The following is a 6479-nucleotide window of genomic DNA, read 5'->3' as shown; positions in this document are numbered from 1 at the left end:
TACCAGATCTACTCAGTCCGTCCCAGTTTGTGGATTATCATCTCTGCATTTCATACATTCTGCTGTGAGTGATGCACTGTCTATCATTTCCTGCCTTCTATTTCTAGAAAGATGCAGTTTCATGTTACATCTCTTTTATATTTGTGGCCAGCTGCTGCCAAAAGTAGTAGTCTGACCTCTTCCCACCTCTCCATGTGCTTCTGCCACTTGTGTCATCAGGTCCAGCAATCGGAAAGCTGCAGCATGTGCTGCTTCAGCAAACCAATCTCAGAGAAAAATAGCACTACTTTTCCAACCTATTTGTGAGCCAAACTCTCATGTGGATCTCTGCAATTGTGGACACCCCGCAGAGCTCGAAGCAAGGCTCCAGGAGAAGGGTGGGTGGTGGGAGACCAGGAGTGTCCCTTTCCATCCGTTAACACTACACCTAAGGTGAAAGAGCATCCTGTGATTAAAGAGCTGTTCCAAGACAACAACTGCAATTCTTGACTGCACAGCCCTCATTTCCTTGCCTCCAAGCAATCGTGACTGTGGCCAGGGCACAACAGATGGCTTTGAGGGCATTTGCTTATGAAAATTTCCTGGCAGTAGTTAAAGATCATATGGCTGCATTGGTGTCATTGCATCCCAAGTCCTAAGCTATGGTATGTCAATATAACAGCAATTCCTGTGAAAGAAGGATAGTACTGTACGCTTCACTGGCTTTTCCTTTTCTGTTGCAGCAATCCAGAGAAGCACAAAGCACTTTTTGCCTCAAGGGCATTCACAGAAACAAAGAACTGCTACTTAAAAAAAGATAACAGGCCAGCAGAGAAAAACTACGGGACTCTGAAAATATATGAGTGACACACAATCTATTCCATGCACAGCACCACCAAAAAGGTAACAGCAAACGTACCGTGGGTTCAAATGAGTGAAAAAATATTCAGGTGAGTCTTGCTGCCTGGTCACAGCATAGCTGAGCACATTTGTTCATGCTCCAGCTGAAGCACCTGAAGGAAACACTAATTCTGAGATACGAAGAAAACGTACCTCACAGTAAAAGAAAAGACATTAAACAAAACATCAGGCTTGAGTGACACTAGAAGAATCTGTCACTGTTTTTATTGCATGTGTATTTTTAGGAACCTCAGGAAATGTGGACTAGGTGCTTTCAGAGGGTGAACAACACTTGCAGCAACAACTGAGCCAAAAAAAATAAAATAAAATCACATCAAATACATTCATCAGTGTATGGCTATAATAAATGGAAGTGAAGTTGGCCAGTCTCTTTCAGACATCTTTGGACTGGTAAGCAATGAACCCAAGAGAGGTACCACAGATAAAACATACCTTGTGGGTCTACAGCTTGTTACTCTGACAACAAAAACTCACCGGGCTTTGGGATGTCTGTGTTGCTATGATTTGCGATAGAAGTTAAGTGGCAGAAATAAAACTGAACTGACATCACAGATTTATTTAGTGCAGAAAGGTATTTGCATTTTTGGTTTTGCACAGCTTATTTTTAAACCCACTACTTCAGAAGTTGCAGCACTGGTTTGATTCCACTTCTGCATGTTGGCAGAGATCTTCGTGCCTTATTCCAAGGCTTCATAGCTGCTTGGACTGGAACGTGATGCTCCAAAAGCAAAAGCTGTTGAAGTAATGCACTGAGTCTTTCTCCTACAGCCTACAAAGGAGCACCTGAAGAGAACTGAAAGGACTCTACACAATTTCACTTCTACCTACAATTCTGCTGTTGTAATTAACACCTTCCATGCTGCTTAATATAATTGATTTATAATGAAACATCTTAAAACTCAGTATCCATCCCCTTCCAGACAATGGCAAATATATGTTCTGTTCAAATTTACTCAGTTCTGTTTAAGAGCTCTCTAAACGTTACCTAAAATATTTAAAAGCTAAAATTAAATTCACACTGATGGGAATAAACATGACAAATTATCAAGCAGATGCCCAAGTCTTTTCAACCATATGACAGGGAAATACTGAAGTTAATTTCTGGGTTACACTGGGTTGCTTTAACTACATCCAAGGACTGGAAACTTCAGTATCAACTGGGAACTAAACCTTGAAACATAGCAGTGTTCCCTGTTACATAACACAAGAAATGAAGCATGAGCAGCTGGTGGAAAGTACACATAATTACTCAGTAGACATATATGTGCCTTCAATATCATTTCAACATCACTAAAGCTACATTTCCCTAAGAAGACTAATTAAAAATAGATTGCTAATCTGAAATGAGCAATAGGCGCTCCATTCTTAACACAACCAGAATTTATTCTCCAAACACAGGTAAACAGTTACACGAATAATATTTAAAGACTGCACAGAAAACTGAAGTTCTCAATACTCATGGCTTAAACAGCAACTTGGTGGTACATCTTGCTGTTCAAATTACCTCTCTACATCAGCTACAAAGCCTGTGAGACCCGTGTAGAAGCTGTGAGGTTTTACCAGCTGACACAGCAGCCATGTGAAGAGCCCTCAGGAAGCTAAGCCAAGCGACGGCCTGGAGAAAATGATAGGTTAAAATGGCAAAGGACAACCCTTTCTCAAGGGTAGTGCTCCTTTGCAGAAACAATCAGCTCAGTGGAAGACTTACAGTTCCATCCTGTCCCTCCCTGTGCATCAAAAGAACCTGTGCACGTGCAAACAGTTGGCCTTCATTTCACCTTAGGAATAAAACTACGTACTGAACAGAAGGAAAAACACCCGACCTGTTGCCCCTCATTTAATGGTTTTACATGCCCTTCTGCACATGAAATGGAAGTCTTTATACACACGAGGGATTTGTTTTTGTTTTTAATTTGGCTGCTAAACGACAAAGTTGTTGCATTGCCAGAACATAAGATGAATTGCAATGTTTCAGTTCAGACTGCACACGGGTACCCCTGCACCTGGAACCACCTTACAAAGGTCCCCTGACCTGGATGCTGCCTTCCAAGTCTTGGCTCCATTTAGAGGCAATAAAGATGACCTTTTCTTCAAGACCAGCCAAGCACTGTGTATGATTTGTTTCTGTCTATTGGTACTTCATTTAAAAAAAAACAATCAAAAAGCTCACAGTTTTTCTGGAGAAACAGAATAATATAAACACGAGTGATATTTCTTAAGCAGAAAGATAATTCAGCTGTGCTGCTTACAAAAGCGAGAGCTGTTACTTAAAAAAATATATAAATTTTTAAAGCAGTGATTGAAGAGAAACACCGAAGGCTGAAAGGTGTCAGCTGACGATGCTCCCTGAGGTGACAGAGCTTCCTCCAGCCTGTTATCTGCTTCAGCCTTCTGTCAAATGTTATCATACCACAGCAGAAGCAAAGCAAAGATAGAACCAGAGTGAATCTGTACTAACAGGCGAGTTCCAGAGCTGTGCCACTGTGCTTCCCTTCCTGCCACAGCTGCCTGCAGCAAGAGGAAGCAGCACCTTACAGGCGCACCTTGAGACCGTCAGGGCAGTGCTGATCACCCCAAGATCTCCCAGAGCAGCTAACTGCCCTGCCAGCCTGAGCACACACAGATGAGCACAGCACAGACCTCTGTGAGAAGCACGAAGAGCAGATCATAGAATCACAGAATGGCCTGGGTTGCAAAGGCCCACAGTGCTCATCAGTTCCAACCCCCTGCTGTGTGCAGGTCACCAACCAGCAGCCCAGGCTGCCCAGAGCCACATCCAGCCTGGCCTTGAATGCCTGCAGGGATGGGGCATCCACAGCCTCCTTGGGCAACCTGTTCCAGTGCCTCACCACCCTCTAGGTGAAAAACTTCCCCTTAATATCCAACCTAAACCTCTCCTGTCTCAGTTTAAGACCATTTTCCTGTGTTTTCCATAGCTCTAAGCCAAAAGGAGAGAGCAATCTTTAGGGTAGTGAAAGCAGGACCCATCTGATGGCCCACGACTGTGCTGCTGCTGGATCAGCTGCTGAGCTTGCACACAAATGCTGTGTGCTTGTAGTGGGGTGGGTGCTGTAAGGCTGCAGCAGGAGAACAGCAGGCAGAAAGAGCTACAGCCAGAGGGAACAACAGGGCAGCACGCTCACTGCAACTCCAGCAGATCTTCCCTCCTCAAGGAGCATTACAAAGCACGAGCACAGCTGCTCAGAACACCGTCCCTGTCTTATCTAAAGCACACATTTTCTGTTGGTCCTAACAACTTATTACTCACATCCATTACGAAGTACAGCAGCAGCCTCGACTTGCTGCAAAACCCTGAAATTTCTCACGAAGAGAAACTGGAAGCCCACGGAGCCATCACATCCTGCAGTAGCATTTCAGAGAAACCAGACACCACCACAGGCCAAGCTCCACAAGAAAACAATTTTGTGCACAATTTGTGACATGAATGGATTAACATTAAAATATTAATCCAGACTGGGGCTGCTGGCCCGGAAAAAGCACAAAACGAAACCAAACTTTTCAACAGTTCCACCTAAAATCCCTACATTGCATTTGAAAGAACTCAAGCAGGAAACCCACAAGCAGCCGCATTCTATCATACATGCACAAAAATCCACAGAATTCTTCCATTATGACAGGCAAAAAAGCAACACTTTTCCTATTCTAGAAATGAAGAACACTAAATGCTATTGTTTTCTCTTCAATAGCTTGTAAGAAAAGCAGAGGGAATACAAGCAGTGAGTGTAACCAACTGCTTGGAGATGGCAGGCTTACCGGGGATGCCAGGATGGAACCCTGAGATCTGCACTGGTTCAGATAACTCTGTGAGATACCCTGCCAAAACTGCTCCAAAGCAAGACACACAAACAGCATCAGTTTAATCTGCACATCTAATGAGAGTGAACAGGAGTCCTGCTCACCAGGATGGATTGATGCGAATCACCAATTTTCATCAGCAGGAAATCTCATTTTAAGCTGTTCTGACCTTATTTTGTATGTAAGCATCGCTCAAAAGCTCTGTCCCAACTGCCAGAACACCTCAACTTGGAATGGCATCAGCAGTCACGCTAACTTTACTGCTGCTTCCTCCAGGAGAGGCTATACTCACTTACCCGTAATATTTTAAAGCAATAGCACAGCATAATAAAAATAGAAAGCTTAAGGACGTGAAAAAGTGTTATTAGAAATGGTTATTAGAACACATATTTCTTAAGCATTATTTCTGCACTTGTTTCAAGATGCATAGGAAAACTAGAGTTCCGATTCACAAAGAAGTTTAAAACTCTTCAACTTAAAGAAGAACAGCAACCAGGAGAAAAATCTTGCCAGATATCAGAGATTTGAAGAGGGGTTATTAAACCATTTCCACACAACATTAATAAATTGATTTCCTGGCTAAAAGCAACCAAACTTCCAGAAATGCAAACACCAAAGTACATTCAAAGAAGTCACTGGGACTCAGTTCAACTGTCCACTGATTCTGGAATAGAGCTCATCCTGCTCCTCTCCCATACAGCTCCTGCTTCTTCCCATCGTTGGCTGAGACCATTGGAAGCCCATTCAAGCTGTTAACCCCCCAGAAACAGCAAAGATTAAGCTCTTTATTCCAGCAAGCAGAATCATCTCACCGCAAGGCAAGGAACACCCCGAGCTGGTGCACAGGATGCCAACAGGACTGCATTTTCTAGCACAAGTGAGCATCCAGAACTGCTCAAGACAAGCACACAGCCCAATGACAAGCTGAACCAACCTCATGGCTTGTCATCTTTGGAAGGAGGAAGACACGACTCCCTTGCTGATGCCCACGTCTGGCTTTGCTGTCCCAGCTCCAGCAGCCCCTAGATCTGTGCATTAGCTGATGCCACCGGCTGCCCTGCAGGAAGCATTTCTTTCCTCCTCAGCTACAAGCTGAACCAGCCCACAGCACAGATCAGGGAGCACCCACCTATGCAGAAGCAGCAGGAGAGCAGAGCCATCCCTTTCTGGCAGCTGCTTGACCGCCCAGCTGCTGTCCATCCTCTCCCACCCACATGCAGAACCCAAACAAAGCTGTGCCAGTCTGGCTCGGGGATTTGCACCCCCAACTTGCCCAGCCCATCTCTGATCAAACACGAGCATCCCTTTTCCTGTGCAGGCCTGGTACCTCCCTTACTCTCCAGTGATTTAGGGGGAAAAAAAAACCAAAACCAAAACAATGCCTCAAACCAAAAAAGCCCTCTGCATTTGTGCCCAATTGTGCCTGTAGCAACCTGACTGGTGCAAGCTATTTCAGAGCAAAACAACAATAAACCAGGAGCTCAGCACTTCTGGAAATCATAGCAGGTATTTAGCTTTGTAACTTGCCAGCAGATAGCCTGACCCCATCTCCTCGAGTTTTTGTAATCAGAAGATCTCATCTTCACATTTTATTCAAACATTATAATGGATAAACAAACGACAACAAAGAAGCATTCTCTCAACTACTAATCACGCTTTTAAGTCAAAATCTTCTCCTCTCAATAGACGTTAAAATTTTTATAGTAGGGGAAAAAATACTTAGCATTCACTCCACCACAAAGACTAAATAAGCTGCTTAAAGC

This window comes from Meleagris gallopavo, chromosome 10 (assembly GCF_000146605.3).
Source record: "Meleagris gallopavo isolate NT-WF06-2002-E0010 breed Aviagen turkey brand Nicholas breeding stock chromosome 10, Turkey_5.1, whole genome shotgun sequence".
Taxonomy (NCBI): Eukaryota; Metazoa; Chordata; class Aves; order Galliformes; family Phasianidae; genus Meleagris; species Meleagris gallopavo.
The sequence above is the reverse complement of the archived record's forward strand: the minus strand, read 5'-3'. Positions refer to the sequence as shown.